Here is a 15,357-nt window from a genome sequence, read left to right on the forward strand (position 1 = left end):
AGTATAGGTTATGGGACGTTTGAAAAGTTGTATGTGTCTCTTTCTGTTGTGAAACAGTGTAGTTTCCTTTCTAAGATGGACAAAAATGTGTCAATGGAGTATTTTTGTTTTTTCGTAATTTGTTTTAATTTGTTTTAAATCTGGCAAAACTGATTTGTTGCACCGACTTTTCATACATAGAAAACAGAGTTTTCTGAACCGATTTCATCCAACTTGCATGTACTGGGCGAAAGAAACGTGCCTGAGCTGTCAATTAAACATGCTTTGAATCAGATCTGCAATTGATTAAAAATGTTGTTTCCTTTTTTTTTTTTTCTTTCTTTTTTTTTTAGGCTGTGTTAGCATTGTGGTGTAGGCTGATTCTGTCAGCTTTTAATTGTTTGATTTTGTTCAGATTATATGTTTCAAACAAAAAGCAAAAAAAAACTAAATCGATGTTTATTAAGCTTCAGTGGGTAAATGCTTTTTTATAAATTAATTTAAAACCTTACGTATGCAACATTCTGGTCTTTTTCTTTGATATCTTTGCATCTGACAGGGCTCCCACAGTCATGGGAAACCTGGAAATATTAGGGAATATTAAGGTTGGGATTTCTAGGCCTGCAAAAGTGATGGAAAATAGTAAAATCTCAAAAAGTCATTGAAAGTTTTAGTGAACGTACATTTTATTAGTTTTGCTGTGCACTAGAAATAAGTTTTTGTGAGTGCAATCTCTCTATAAAAAAACAAACAAAAAAAAACATTTAAACCCCTTATCTGGTTAACTGAACCAGTTGGAAAATCCGTGGAAAATGTTCAGATAAAAAAGTGTTCATAAACAATTCTATTTACAGAATTTGACATTATTGTGATTTCAGTTTAATTGAAATGTTCAGTCTGGTGAATATGACAACATTTTTGCAATTCAGAATGTATGTGCTGTATAACACGTTTGGCTGCAGGTTTCCAGTGAAATGTCCAGCTGGGGGCGCCAAAAGCGAGTGAAATGGTGTCGTATTCAGACGAGGTTTAAAGGTGAATTATAGATGGATGTTTTTAAAACACACCCCACTAACCTAAAACTTTTGCCTGAACCTTTCCATTAGTGTTTTAATATATTAAACCGCAGTCCTCCGACTTTAATCCCATTGCTGCTATTCATTCGGGAATAAGTGTATATACAGTATGTAGGTGGTAGGTCTGCAATATAAGTGTTAAAATGTAGTTTTTCAAAAGATGCGTTATAGTAAAAGTGTGTTGATATCATAAAATAGCAGGTTCTGAGTAATAGAGAGTCATGATGATTTGAGTGAATGTGAATAAAACACAGTTGTTGTAGCGCCTCTAGTGTTCATTTCTCCTGGAAACTGCAGGGAATTGTACCCGGAGACACGTACAACAAGTTTTGCAAAAATGTATATAGGGTCATGTTTTCACTATGAGACCAGGTTGGAAATGTTTCTCTTCAGGTTTTTACATCTAACATTACTTAATTATTGGTTAGGAAAGATACGCTGTCGATGCATAGTAGACTAAATATTCTTCAGATCATTTTGGATGCACCAATATGAACATTTTTGGAGACTGTAGGCCAATACCGATATTTTGCCATTTACTCGCCTTATTCTGTCATCAGATTACTGTTTTACTCAGGAATTATGCTTTAAAAATGTATAAAGAGTACAAAAGTTATTTTATTGTGCTAACAATATATTTCCATTGAACAGACTGAATCTGTTGAACACATAATAGGACAAAATTTGAAGTAAGCCATAATGAAAGATCAATACAAGGAAAAAAAAGATGAAAACTATTTTATAACATGAGAATTCTGTGGGGGTAAGAAAGGTTATTTTGCACTTCTGTTTTTGCAGTTCTAGAACTCACATTTGACATTGATAGAACATTACAAATGCATATTCTGAATTATTATATTTGCAATGCTTAACTTTTCAGAATTCATTTATTTTGGGAGTTATTTCTTTATTACACAGAAAAATTATTATAAACATAATACAACACAATAAATGTCCGTGATATAATTATTTAAAAAAAAAACATTTTCATATCAGCGTTTTCATGCTAATTGGATTATAAGGATGAAAATGGCGATATGAAAAAAACGATGATCGATATTGGTGGTTTATTTTTGATGGTTATAGCCGATGGTTTTAATTTGGTCAATAATTGGCAGATACATTGTTGCATCCCTACAGATAATATTTTAATAATTTATTTTGGCTTTAGTAAAATAACAATCCAAAAGCGAATTATTTTAATGGTCTTTTTAATGTCACACTTAAAATATTTTTTTTGTGTCTTTATACACAAGTATAGCGGCCTTTGTTTTAGGAGGGGGTCCCTCACAAGGTGATTGTCAAATGTGGGGGGTCCTTAGCATAAAAAAAAAAAAAACCCCTGATCTGAACGACTGTAAAAATCATGGAAATGAATTGGTCAAAACATGTGGGATCTTTAAAGACATTTCTTCCATATTGTATCTCAAATATTGGTTTTAAAGAGCCCATTAAGAGAGACCCCCCCAAATCAAAATTGGGGTTTAAACAAAAAGAACAACAATTGGATTTCAAGCTCTATTTGGGACCACAGTTACAGGCTATCTGGACACTTTTTTGGAAGAACCTTGCCTTGGAAATGAGATGCCAGTCTTACATTTCGGTAAACATCCCAAACATGGTGATCTTTCACAATGTCCGCTGTCTTTAGAAATGGCATGATGTAGGCTGGTAAGTAGGTTTTAATCTTGAAAGGTCCATGAACTTGAACCATTGTGCCCTTGGTCATAATAAGCCAACCACATGTTATCATATAAGTGCACTGTAAGACCCTATAGTGATTCGATTTGCTGAAAACTTGAAGTGTGGTAATTCCTCACATGGACACTGGGTGGCGCTGGTGTGCAAGCATTCATAAGCAGCATGAGGCAGAACTGAAATGGCTCCTGATATTCCTGTGTTTCACATACTAGCAAACATTCTGCATAGGTGAAAGCTTTGTGACAAGTCATTTACATCCCTCGAGTTGTTCCAAACCCATATGACTTTCTTTCATCTGTGGAACACAAAAAGGAGATGTTAGGCCGAACATACAGTAGGTCTCAGTCACTCTCGGTTTTCCATATAATGAAAGGGAATGGTGACTGAGGCTGTCAATCCCTAACATTCTGACCATGGCCCAGTCTAAGGGGGGCTAGGGGACCATTGCACCCCCAGGTTGGATAGCAAAATGACAAAGGGGGTCTTTTGTTGCAAAACACACAAACTTGTCCAAATCCGTTGGATTTCTAAATGTGGGGGCAAAAAAGCTCTGAAAATGAATTCTGTATTTTATTTGTAATATAGTTCTTAATATTCTATTATAGTCATAGTTCTGATGTGAGATTGTTTAATTCATTGGGTAAGAGGTAATAAATTCTAAATCTTAAGAATTTGCATCAATGAATTGATTAAATTAATGCATTTGGCCTGAAAATATTATGCCATTATTAAGATAAAAATGCCCCATAATGTAAAACTTTCTGGTACAGCATATTGCTAACTATATAGGAAATCAGTTGCCCGGGACAACGGTCAATTATACAGTTACCCAATTGACCAATCAGAATCAAGTGTGCCTGAAACCCAGGTAATAAGAGTCAAAAATCAGACAGGAACTCTGAAACTGGATCTCTGGAAATCTAAAGGCCAAAGTGTCCACAGTTCTCCTGAGCAAACACTGGGCAGCGCCATGATGATTCTGATTGCCACTGGACTGTTTTCTGGTTCTGGTCTCCATGAGAAGCAGTGTACTGTAAAAACTACCAAAAAGCGATCCAGACGGAGAAGTGCAAACAAAGACGGAGTTGCAGTAAATATGAATTTAAGGTTGAACTTGTGCAGTTGTTGGCTGTCATAACAACTGGAAGTAGGAAACGAAATCAACCTAGTCTCTTAAAATGAACTTTACTATGACTTTTGCAAGCTGACTTTTACATGCCGAATTCTGTTTCTTCGGTTTTCTTGGTGAAATTCACACTAGAGGTACTACAACACCTGTGCATTTTATTTACTTTGATGACTTTATAAAAATGAATTTTCCACACTATTACTCTCAAACTGTCATGATATTGAAACACTTTTACTCTTAACGCATCATTTGGAAAGCAATGCATTTTAACGCTTGTACTTCAGTCTCGCCTACATTTACACACGTATTTGTGAGCTTACAAGTGAAATGAAAGTGTCGAAGAAGCGCCACTAAATGACTAAATATGCTTTTGATGTTGCATTTTGTTTTAAATGGGTTTAGGTGCTGGTTTAGAGTAAGGATGTTTGTTTTGTTCACCTCTCATTTTTATTTTAGATCATTATAAGTTTAGGTAAAGTTTTAGGTTAGGGAGTTTCGATTAAAACTTCCATCTAATAAAGCCGTGTCTGATTACGACACCATTTCACTCACTTTTAGCGCCCCCCGCTGGACATTTCAATTAGCCAAATTTGCAATAATGCACATAATTGTGTTTTGCAAAAATGTTGTCACGTAAGTTTCATGAGATCAGGCTGAATATAACTAATCTCGGGCCATCATGTCATTAACTCAGAGTCACAAGACGGTCATCGTAACTCTGTAAAGAACTGGCACTATAGAGCCATGTAACGGGGTAAGGTGGGCAAGGCGGGAACCGGCTGAACAGTCAACGTAAGTTTTAATAACATAAATTAACTCAAATCAACTTAAACACAAACACATAGACACACACGGCAGCCACATGTGGCTCTCTCTCTCAAACTGGCGCCTCCGGCTCCCCTTTATCTCTCTCTCCCGCTGATTAGTTGACTCAGCGCCGGCCGTGCACCCTCACGGCCCGGCCACGCCCTCCTCCTCGTCACAAGCCACATGTTTTTTTTTACTTTTATTGTAATAATTTTTTGACAACCGTTTAATACGCTAAACATTACATTATCAACTGTCAACATGCGCCAATGCGAGTGAAAACGCTGGAGACCGGAAAATGAAAACCGGCGGAAATCATGGAACACTCCATGTATAGGAAAAGGGCCGATATGCTATATGTTGTGCACAGGCACCTGCCGTTGACTGTACTTCGTGGTATCACAAAGCATTCGTAGTGTGCATGTGTCGAAACATCCATATGGGCTTGCATTCAAAATAGTATGGAGCTTATTCACAGTAGTGGATTCGTACATTTTTTATGGGAATATCGAGGCTGTTAGGGAAAACCGTCTCTTCAGTGGATTGTACCCAGAGTGTTTTGTATCGTTCTGCTAACAAAACTTTGAAAAATAAAAATACCTCTCCAAAAAAATGCAGTTGACAAAAACTAAATTAGATATGATCAAGGAGCTTTATATAGTGCATGCAATTGAATAGACTATAGCTGTGTCCCAAATGACACACTTTACACCATGCACTTACAAAATATACTATGCACTTAACCGTGTAGTGTATGAATTTTCAAAGTGTAATATTGTCCCATATGGAACACTTAATTGTTTGTTACTACACGGAAACATTCGCCGTTTAACAGCTGACGGAAGTGACGTTTCAAGCGCATGTGATGTGTTGCTGCTAGCTTTAGCGTATTAGCGGACCTCAGTTCAACACTTGTATCTCAAACAACATACATATTCACACAACGTAGTGTGATGTTAAAGCATTCGGCTTACATATGCAAAACTGTCTTCACAGAAGTTTCACTAGCTGCTACATCCTTCATAATTTACAACTGTTTTGTCAGACCAGCAACTCAGCTAGGTAACGCCGCCCCTTCCGCTACGTACAGAAAGCCGTGAGCTCTGAGTGCACTAAGTGTCCAACATTCCACACTTCATTTTGATGGTTGAAAAAGTGCATCATCCAGGTACTTAAAGTACACTTCTTATTGTTGCATTTTCAGTGCAAATTTACTACTCGCACTATTTGCACTACAAAATGACGTAGAATAGTGCAGAAGTGTGCGGTTTGGGATGCACCTTATAAGTCTTTGCCACGTGTTTTATTATCGTCGAAAATAGTGCTACAGTGAATAAGGTTTATATCCTAAACAAAGTGTTTATTTGCACCCCGGCGTAAATAGCATCTGCCACACAGTGCAGCTATTTGCACCCCAATAGTCTACCTCTAGTCAGTGGAACCAGAGAAATATGACAAACTACCCATTAGATATTGCTGCAGTGGACTGTGGTGTAAAGACATTGTGTGAATGTGTAGTGGTGTCCTAGCGTCCGCAGTTCAAATCTTCATTTTGTCCCTATTTTTTTCCCATCTGATTTCCGTGATCTTATTGATATGGTCACGGTGAATGTCGGGGAGTGCAGAGAAGGGTTTGATCCGGAGGCGGGGTCTGTCGCCGCACTCCTTACTGGGTGAAACCATGGTTACTGTAGAAAAACCAAGGTTATTTTTTTCTACGGTAAGGTTAAGTTTAGGGGTAGGGGTTAATGTGGTGTATCTGTGGGACTCAGAATAAACTCAGTAAACACACGGCAGTGATGCCCATACTGTATGTAAGTATTTAAATATGGGTGCAAACAATATATGCCACTATTTGCACTGAGGTGTAAATAGCATGTACCATTATTTGCACCAGGGTGCAAATAGCATCTGCCTATTTTAAAAGGCTGAGCACTTGACCATGCGCAAGATTAAATGGCACGTGGAAAAAATGAAGTACACCCTAGCCTAGTCAGCAGGATAGAGATAGGCGATTTCTTTTTTTGGAGTTTTATACACAGTTCAGGGTGAGATGCCGTGAGTTTCTTTATATTCTTATTGGCAACAGACACAAACATTATCAGTCAGACAGACAGCAGGAAAAGACAGAAGTAGCATGAAGACATCAGAAGATCAGAGGTATAAAGCCACAGGGAAGAGAGAGAGAGAGATGGTAGGAGGTAAATCAAGGCTCTAATGAACACATCGCACTGGCTCACAGACGTGGGAGCTGTTGCCATGGGGACCAAGTGCTGAGAGATGCTCATGAGAGAAACAATCTCAGCACAATCTGAGATGCTGTGTGTGTGTTTGTGTGTCAGACGCTAGCAACTGTCTCCCCCACATCTTTTTTGAATGTTTTTCCTCTAAATAAAGCAAAACCTTGAGCTGAACTGGTTTTAACAGCTCATCTTTGTCTAATACTTTGTCGACACAAGCACAGATGCCAATCCGCAAACTCACATCTGATGAAAGTCACTGGTGTTCTCAGAACAGGAAGTTTCAATTTCAAAGTCACTTTTTTTTATTTTTTTTTATTGATGTTTATTGGGCTATTTTATGCCTTACTGTACAATTTTTGTAAAAGGATTATTTCTGAGATCATACATCGGTTTTGCAGTAGTATATAGAGTACCTTTTAGAATATTCCGGGTTCAAAACAAGTTAAGCTCAATCGAAAGCATTTGAGGCATAATTTTGATTACCATAAGTTATTTTGACTCTCGTCTCTTTAAAAAAAAAAAGTTATAGTGAGACACTTACAATGGAAGTGAATTATCATTTCTGTGTGGCTCGGTCTGGAGATTATTTTGAGCCATTGTTTGGGCAAATCGGACCACGTTTTAAGGACGTGAAATGTTTAAACTAAATGTCATAATCCAAGATGACGGCCACTGTGATGGGGAGTTTTAATGTAAGTAATCGGACAAAATAAGAATTTTGTTTCTTGGCAAACGGTTCAAAAAATATGTGCAAAAGAAATGTGAATTTTTCAACTGGTGGTGGCGCTACAGAGTTTTTTCTAGAGACCTCAAATTTGGTATGGGGGATGTTCATACCCACCCCTACCAGTGTGCCAAATTTCACCATTTTCCTATGGACGGTTCATAGGGCTGCCAAAGACACCCAGCTAGAAGTAGAAGAAGAATAAGAAAACTAACGGATACAACAGGTGCTATAGCGCTTGGCCCATTATTATGATATCCAATTTTCGCTGTGTCAGAATATTTGTGTGTGATTTTTGTGGATTTGTACCTCCAGAGCCCTGCAGATCATCTCTGTGGTCTTCTATGGTGCCTCAAGAGCTATTTTATCTTGACACTAATCCAGATCCTGTGCTAGCCGGTAACCCTGAGACTGACCCCTTACGAGAGGTCATTGCGCGATCAGCAGCAATCTGATTATCTCGCTGCTGTTTTGCTAACAAGCTTCTTTTCTACTTTTTTTCAGTGTTCTAGGTCACTATATTTAGTTTACAAATACCTCTGTCAAAGATGTGTGAGGTCTTGACATACAACAAATTACCATGGCATTACCAAGGATTTTTGAATCTGTACTATAATAATACCATGTTTTTTTTTTTTTGTTTTTTTTTTTGGACATGTACCATTTTTGATATTCTAGGTCACTAAATTTAGTGTACATCATTTTTTGTCAAAGATATACAAGGTTTTCCTTTGCATAAAAAAAAATAAAAATAAATAAAAAACTGTTGTCAGTGAAACACGTACAGTGGAAGTGAATGGGGCCAATTTTTGGAGGGTTTAAAGGCAGAAATGTGAAGCTTATCATTTTATAAAAGCAATTACATTAATTATTCTGTTTAAACTCATGTATAATTTAAACTAAAGTTAAGTTAACATATGTACAGTCATTTTGGGTTTGTTGACTTTTAATCATCATGGTGACGATGTTGTAAAATTGGCTATAACTTTACATAGATTTTATAATTTTATTAAATTACAAATTTTATAAGTGATTTTATCTCACTAAAATCATGTTAACACACATATCTTTTACATCTTGTGGCTATACTTCTGAAACTGAGTATTTTAATGTTAGAAATTGGCCCTCATTGACTTCCATTGTAAGTGTAACCCAGATCTTTGCTTTCTTTAAAAAAAATGAGGGACGAGTCGATATTAATTTTTGTGGTAATAAATAATATGCCACAAATGCTGTCAATTGAGCTTAACTTGTATTGAACCCGGAATATTCCTTTAAATGAAAACCTCATTTCTTTGACAGAAAGCCATGTACACTAAATTTAGTGACCCGGATTTACAAAAATGGTACATGTCCAAAAAAACGTGACATTATTTTGATAAATGTCCAAAAATCATGGTATCACCATGATTTCACACCCAAAAGAAATGAATAAGGAAAAAAATAAACATGGTAATACCATACATGGGCGTAGGATTCGCGGGGGACGTATCCCCCTCACTTTCAATGAAACCAAAGTTCGTCCCCCGCACTTTTTCCCGTGGCAAATGTGTTTACGCTGTGTCTTTCACACAGCAAATGTGTAAATGCAAAAGTTAAAATTCACTGGTCAATCATGTAATTAGTTCAATAAAAATTGTAATCGATCGATAGCCTTAAAAATATATCAGATATATTTATGTTCGTCTTGCATTAATCGTCCTGTCCCCCTCACTTTTGAAATGATTGCTACGCCCCTGATACCATAGTACTTTTTTGCAAACATCATCTGTCTTTGAGAGAAAACGATGTGAACTAAATTTAGTGACCCAGAATACCAAAAATGGTACGTCCAAAAAATAAAATAAATAAATATGGTCATATTAGTTTTTTTTCCCCTGATCATGGGTCAATATTTAATGGCAATTATCCATCAAACAACTTAATTCCTGGACAAGTAACTAAAAACTAATTCTCTTAAAACTTTGAAACGCAAAGGTAACGAATACTGTCATTTAGCTGCAGTTCTAGGCCACTTGAGTGAAGCGTTCAAGTGTGTGTACGTGCTGGTCTCTCAACAATCATAACGGCTGATACCCACTCCAGTGTTTAACTGCTATTTTCAGTGTTTAGCCTGTTGACTGATCCCTTGTGATCCTTGTTTTGAAATTACCCAACCGAACAACAATCTCTTTTGTGTTTGGAGCGTGTAATTCTGTGGAATTCAGGCCCATCGGAGGCTCCGAGCTGGACTAAACTGGCACACTGAGATTTCATTATGAAAGAGACTCGGGTTTGACTGGTTAGGATAAGCTAATGCTAACCCTCACCTGTTTTTAGCCCTCTGGATACTGTACTGGATGCAGGGAGCAGGTGAGGTCGCGGTGGTGTGTTTGTTTGTGATAAACCTGAAAACTGAGCGTGTGTGTGTGTGTGTGTGTGTGTGTGTGTGTGTGTGTGCTGGTTTGTACGGTGGCCCAAAGTTGCACAGCACAACAACATTAGCAAAGCAAATAAAACTGAAAACACAATGAAAATAAACCACAACACAAGTAAATTAAGCCACAACACAATGAGTCATAACAGAAAAGCCACCGCACAATTAAAATAAGCCACAATACAATGAAATTAAGCCACAGCACAATGGATTTAAGACCAAATACAACAGAAGAGCCACAGCATAATGGAAATATGCCACAACACTACAAAATTAAGCTTTCTTTTTTCTGATAATTTTGTTGTGTTGAGGCTTAATGTACTTGTGTTTTCATCTTTTATTTGCTTTGCTAATTTTGTTGTGTTGTGCACCTCTGGGCCACCGTAGACTTAAGGGTCCAATTTTTGAAAAAAGTTGTCCAAAAAACAAACAAACAAACAACAACAAAAAAAAACATTCAGCTTGATCTCATGAACTTGACATGACCGTGGCAAAAAATATTTCCAAAACGAAATAACATGCTTTTCATTACACGTTTCGCTGAAGATTCCCAGTGAAATGTTCAGTACGGGGGTATGAAAAGCGAGTGAAATAAGACAAGGTTTTTAAAGGGATAGTTCACCCAAAAATCATCATTTACTCACCCTCATGCCATCCCAGATGTTTATGACTTTCTTTCTTCTGCTGAACACAAATGAAGATTTTTAGAAGAATATTTCAGCTCTGTAGGTCCATACAATGCAAGTGAATGGTGACTGAAACTTTAAAGCTCCACAAAGCACATAAAGGCAGCATAAAAGTAATCCAATGGACTCCAGTGGTTTAATCCATGTCTTCAGAAGTGATATGATATGTGTACATGAGAAACAGATAGATATTTAAGTCCTTTTTTACTATAAATCTCCACTTTCACTTTCACATTCTTCTTTTGTTTTTGACGATTCACATTCTTTGTGCATATCGCCACCTACTGAGCAGGCAGGAGAATTTTCAATATCATAACAGCAGTGAGTTATAGAGTGAAAATAAAGTGCTTATAAAGTCATAATTGTAGTCGTGATTTGTGTGAAAGTGAATAAAACGCACAGTTGTTGTAGCGCCTCTAGTGTTCATTTCACCAGGAAACTGAAATGTAGAGTGCTGAACTTAAAACTTAGTTTGCAAAAATTTTATTATTTTAATGTTCATGTTATGAGACTAGCTGCAAATTTTTCTAGCATTTTCTACCAAAAGAAAAAAAAGAAAGAAAATGGCTTAAAAAATGTCATGTGGCGTAACCAACAAGCCAAAGGTGTTAAAATACTTTCCTTGTGTAACGGGAGCCAGCTGGTATGTGATAGCTGTGCGGTGTGTGCAAACCTCACTCCCCTGGCCTCAAGATGCGCAATAGTGACTGACGCGAGAGGCTGACGCCGGTTCGAATCCCGCTCGGAGCGTGTCGAGCAGGACCGGTTACACTTGCACATTGAATATATGAGTGTACACAACATAACCATTCATTTCAAAAAGGGCTTCAAACACATTTAAGGTGAAGAATATTTTGTACAGATATCATTCATTTTTTAATGAAGAATATCAAGAAGTTTTCTTACCACATGACCTGAACAAAATGCATCTTTTTATAAAAATGTCTAAATATCAGATATATATATTTTTATTATTTATTTATTTTTTTTTACTTCACACTCAGTCTTGAGGGACTAAAGGGGTGTTCTTTGTTTTTTTTGTTTTTTGTCAACATAAAAAATAGCAATCTACATGTTTTTCAAATATTTATCATATTTTAAAACAATTGTTTCACTTTTTTTTTTAAGAAATATTAATAAAATATTTTTCTGCACTACTCATGCCAACATCTCTCTTGTTCTTCAAGAATTTCAGCATTTAAAGAGACTTTTGTTTACTCTCTCCAGACAGTAACACCACATGACATTTTTTCCTTTAAGCCCCAGAAAAAAAAAAAACTCAGAAATGGAAAACACGTATAACATCATAGAAGAGATGTATTCAAGGGATTGTTTTGTGTAAACTGCATTTTTTTATGTACTGTTTATAAACTTAATAGATCTGGACATTGAAAAGTCTGCACATACTGTGCCGATGATGAAATTTGCCTTGTGCGTTGTGCTCCAGATGTACCTTCACGTGGAAAACTGAAAGTATACTGTGGTGTTTAGACAGTCTTCAGTAACCCTGTGCAAGAAAGAAAAGTGTGATTTGTAGATGTTTTGTGAATCTGTGGGAATTGAAGGCTGTTTGTGTGGAGTAACAGCTCTCCTATCAGTAAGCGTGAGAGTGCAGACATCTGTGTTTTCAGTCTTTAATTAAACACTAATGGAGATGTTGTGCCAAACTGCACGGAGAGTTCTGGAAACAGATCCAGACCTTATTTTATTTCTTTAACTCACTAATGAGTTGACCCGTGAGTTTTTGGATCCTTTAAAACTGTACTGTACAGATCAACAACATTTGTTGTTTTCATTTGGTTTTTGTTTCACTTTAGTTTAGCTTCACTTATTATTATTATTATTATAATTATTATTATTATTTATTTTTTGTGCTTCTCTAATAAAAGAAACAAAGTGGAGAAAGAAACGAAATGTAAAGTGAACGTTTTTTGATTTTTTTGCTTTTCATTTTCCCTTGCTATTTATTTATTTATTTATTTATTTGTCTTTCTTTTACTGGTTCTTTTATTTTTGACTTTTTCTTTTTAGCTGCTGCTTTCTTTTTTCTTTGCATTTCTTTTCTTTTCTGTTTTGCTTTTTTTTTTTTTTTTGAGAAACAAGCAAAAAGAAAAGAAACAAATTGAAGAAACATTTTATTTTTCGCTCTTCATTTTATATCCATTTTTCGCTACTTTTTATTCTTTGCTTAATTTGCTTGCTTTTTTGTTTTTCTTTTTAGACAATTTTTTCATTTTGTTTCTTTTTGTTTCGTTTTTACTTTTTTAATTGGCTTTACATCACTTTTTTCATTTCTTTTCACTTATTATGTTTTTGTTTTCCTTTTGCTTTGTTTCTTTCACTTTTTCACGTTGCTTCGCTTCTTTTTCTTTACGTTTATTTCATTTCTTTTACTTTTTGCTTCTTTTTGTTTTATTTCGTTTGCCTGTTTATCTCTTTCTGTCTCTCTATTCTCTTTCAATTCTCTCTCACTCTCTCTCTCTCTCTCTCTCTCTCTCTCTGTTAATTCTATTCTCTTGCTTTCTCGAAGAGTTTGGTTGAGCAGATGTCTTGTGCTTTTCAGACTCACAGATGCATTCTGGGTGTTGGACATGAACAGGCGCATAGCTCATCACTGTGTTGTGTTATTATGACTGTATTTGTGTCTCAGTGGAGATGATGTCAGCCATATCCAGTGACGGTACGTTTCTGAAGTCCAGGCAGTGCTGGCTGAAATTATAGTGTAATATCTGCCAGAGCAGTGAGACAGACTGGAATAATTTCGACAGATTGAGAACTGACTGCAGCTGCCTGAACACCTGTGTGGAGGAGATGTTAGCTGGGCACATTTATTTAGTGCAGAGAGATGCTAATATCAAAATGTCATCTTAATTGATATTCAGGTGATGTAGTGAAGTAGACGAACGTTTTTACAGTGTTATCTTACAAGTCTAGTTGATTGTGCTGGTACACAGTCCTTTAATCAAGTTCCTATCCGTATTTCTATCAAGAAGACTTGCAGACTTGAGTAAAATTTAAGATGACATTTATTTGATGAATATAAAAAACATCTCTTTGGCATAAGCCCCGTTTGGCGGTCTGAAGAAGTTGTGCTCTTCTTATACCGTCATATCCTGCTGGAGATAGGAGGCAGGGGGTGAGGAGCCTACCCCCGTGCAGGACGGGACTCAACTGGTGGTGGTGGGGTGGTGGAGGTTGCCGTGTTGGCACACTGAAACAGCAATGTGATAGATTGTGAGCAGGTTTATAAAGCAATGGTTGACACATGACTGGCTAGGCGTAACCTAATGGTGCGATGATGTAAAGCTGTGAGTCTTCCCGCTAGAACTACACTGCGCTTACATTTCCCGGAATGTGAGTCCCGTTTTTTTTCTTTCATCATCTGAAAGGTTCTGTGACTTATAGTCCAAAGCCACTTATTTACATAAATTGTACGTAATTGATGTAGGGCGGTCAAGGCACACCAAAACACCTGCTTTCATAAAAACATATTATAACATCAGTCATGCATTTTAAAGTTGCCTATTCAGAATATTTTGCATTTACAAAGTACTTTCTTCAACCAGTTTAAATATTATGTCCATCATAAAATGATCGTGCTAACAAACTCTCTAGACCGCTGTCAAATGCAACTCCTCACATGCCCATAAAATGACATTTCATCACTCGTAGTAAAACCATTCAGTCTGTGAACCGGATAGTTAATGCATAGCAAACAGGAGTTACATATGTTATAATCCGATGTGGCTTAGTTGTCAAGTTTTATTTTATCATGAGACATAAAAGGAACATGAAAAACTGTTACACACGATTGCTTTAAGCAAATGCTCCAGATTAAAACTAGCCCAAAAACTGCATGAAATGATGCTTAGATCTAGATGTAATCTTCACGGAGCGCGTCACATGTTGAGCGACCGAAGTGAAAGTTGGGCGGCTGCTCCCGGTTCCTAATGCCTGCCGCATACAACCTCTGTCAGCACGACTTATACAAAGATGTGACTTACAGTATCTTTGTTTTTTCTCGCAACAATGTGATTTTCCTTATTTAAATCACAGATTTATCAAGTTATCACTCAATGTTTTGTTTAAGACATCTTTTTTTTCACCACTCAATCTGGGTGGCAAAGGACGAATCTCAGTTGCCTCAACGTCTGAGACCGTCAATCTGTGCATCTTATCACATGGCTTGTTGAGCGTGTTACCTCGGAGACATAGCGTGTGTGGAGGCTCACACTACTCTCCGCGGCATCCACGCACAGCTCACCACGCACCCCACCGAGAATGAATCACATTATAGTGACCACGAGGAGGTTACCCTATGTGACTCTACCCTCCCTAGCAACCGGACCAGTTTGGTTGCTTAGGAGACCTAAGGGGTGAAAGTCAGCATTTTCACTCGCTGAGCTACTCAGGCCCCCCTGTTTAAGACATCTTTAAGATAACTGGCCTTTAGCTAACTGTGCTAGGGCTGCCAAGAAATGTATAAATAGTTTGATTTACCTCAACAGAGTACCTACAGAAATACATTTGAAATGTTGGATTGTGTGAATGTAATGTACCTTTACAGTATTAGAAGAGCAAAACATCTCTGAAAGT

The sequence above is a fragment of the Myxocyprinus asiaticus genome, chromosome 13 (assembly GCF_019703515.2).
Source record: "Myxocyprinus asiaticus isolate MX2 ecotype Aquarium Trade chromosome 13, UBuf_Myxa_2, whole genome shotgun sequence".
Lineage (NCBI taxonomy): Eukaryota > Metazoa > Chordata > Actinopteri > Cypriniformes > Catostomidae > Myxocyprinus > Myxocyprinus asiaticus.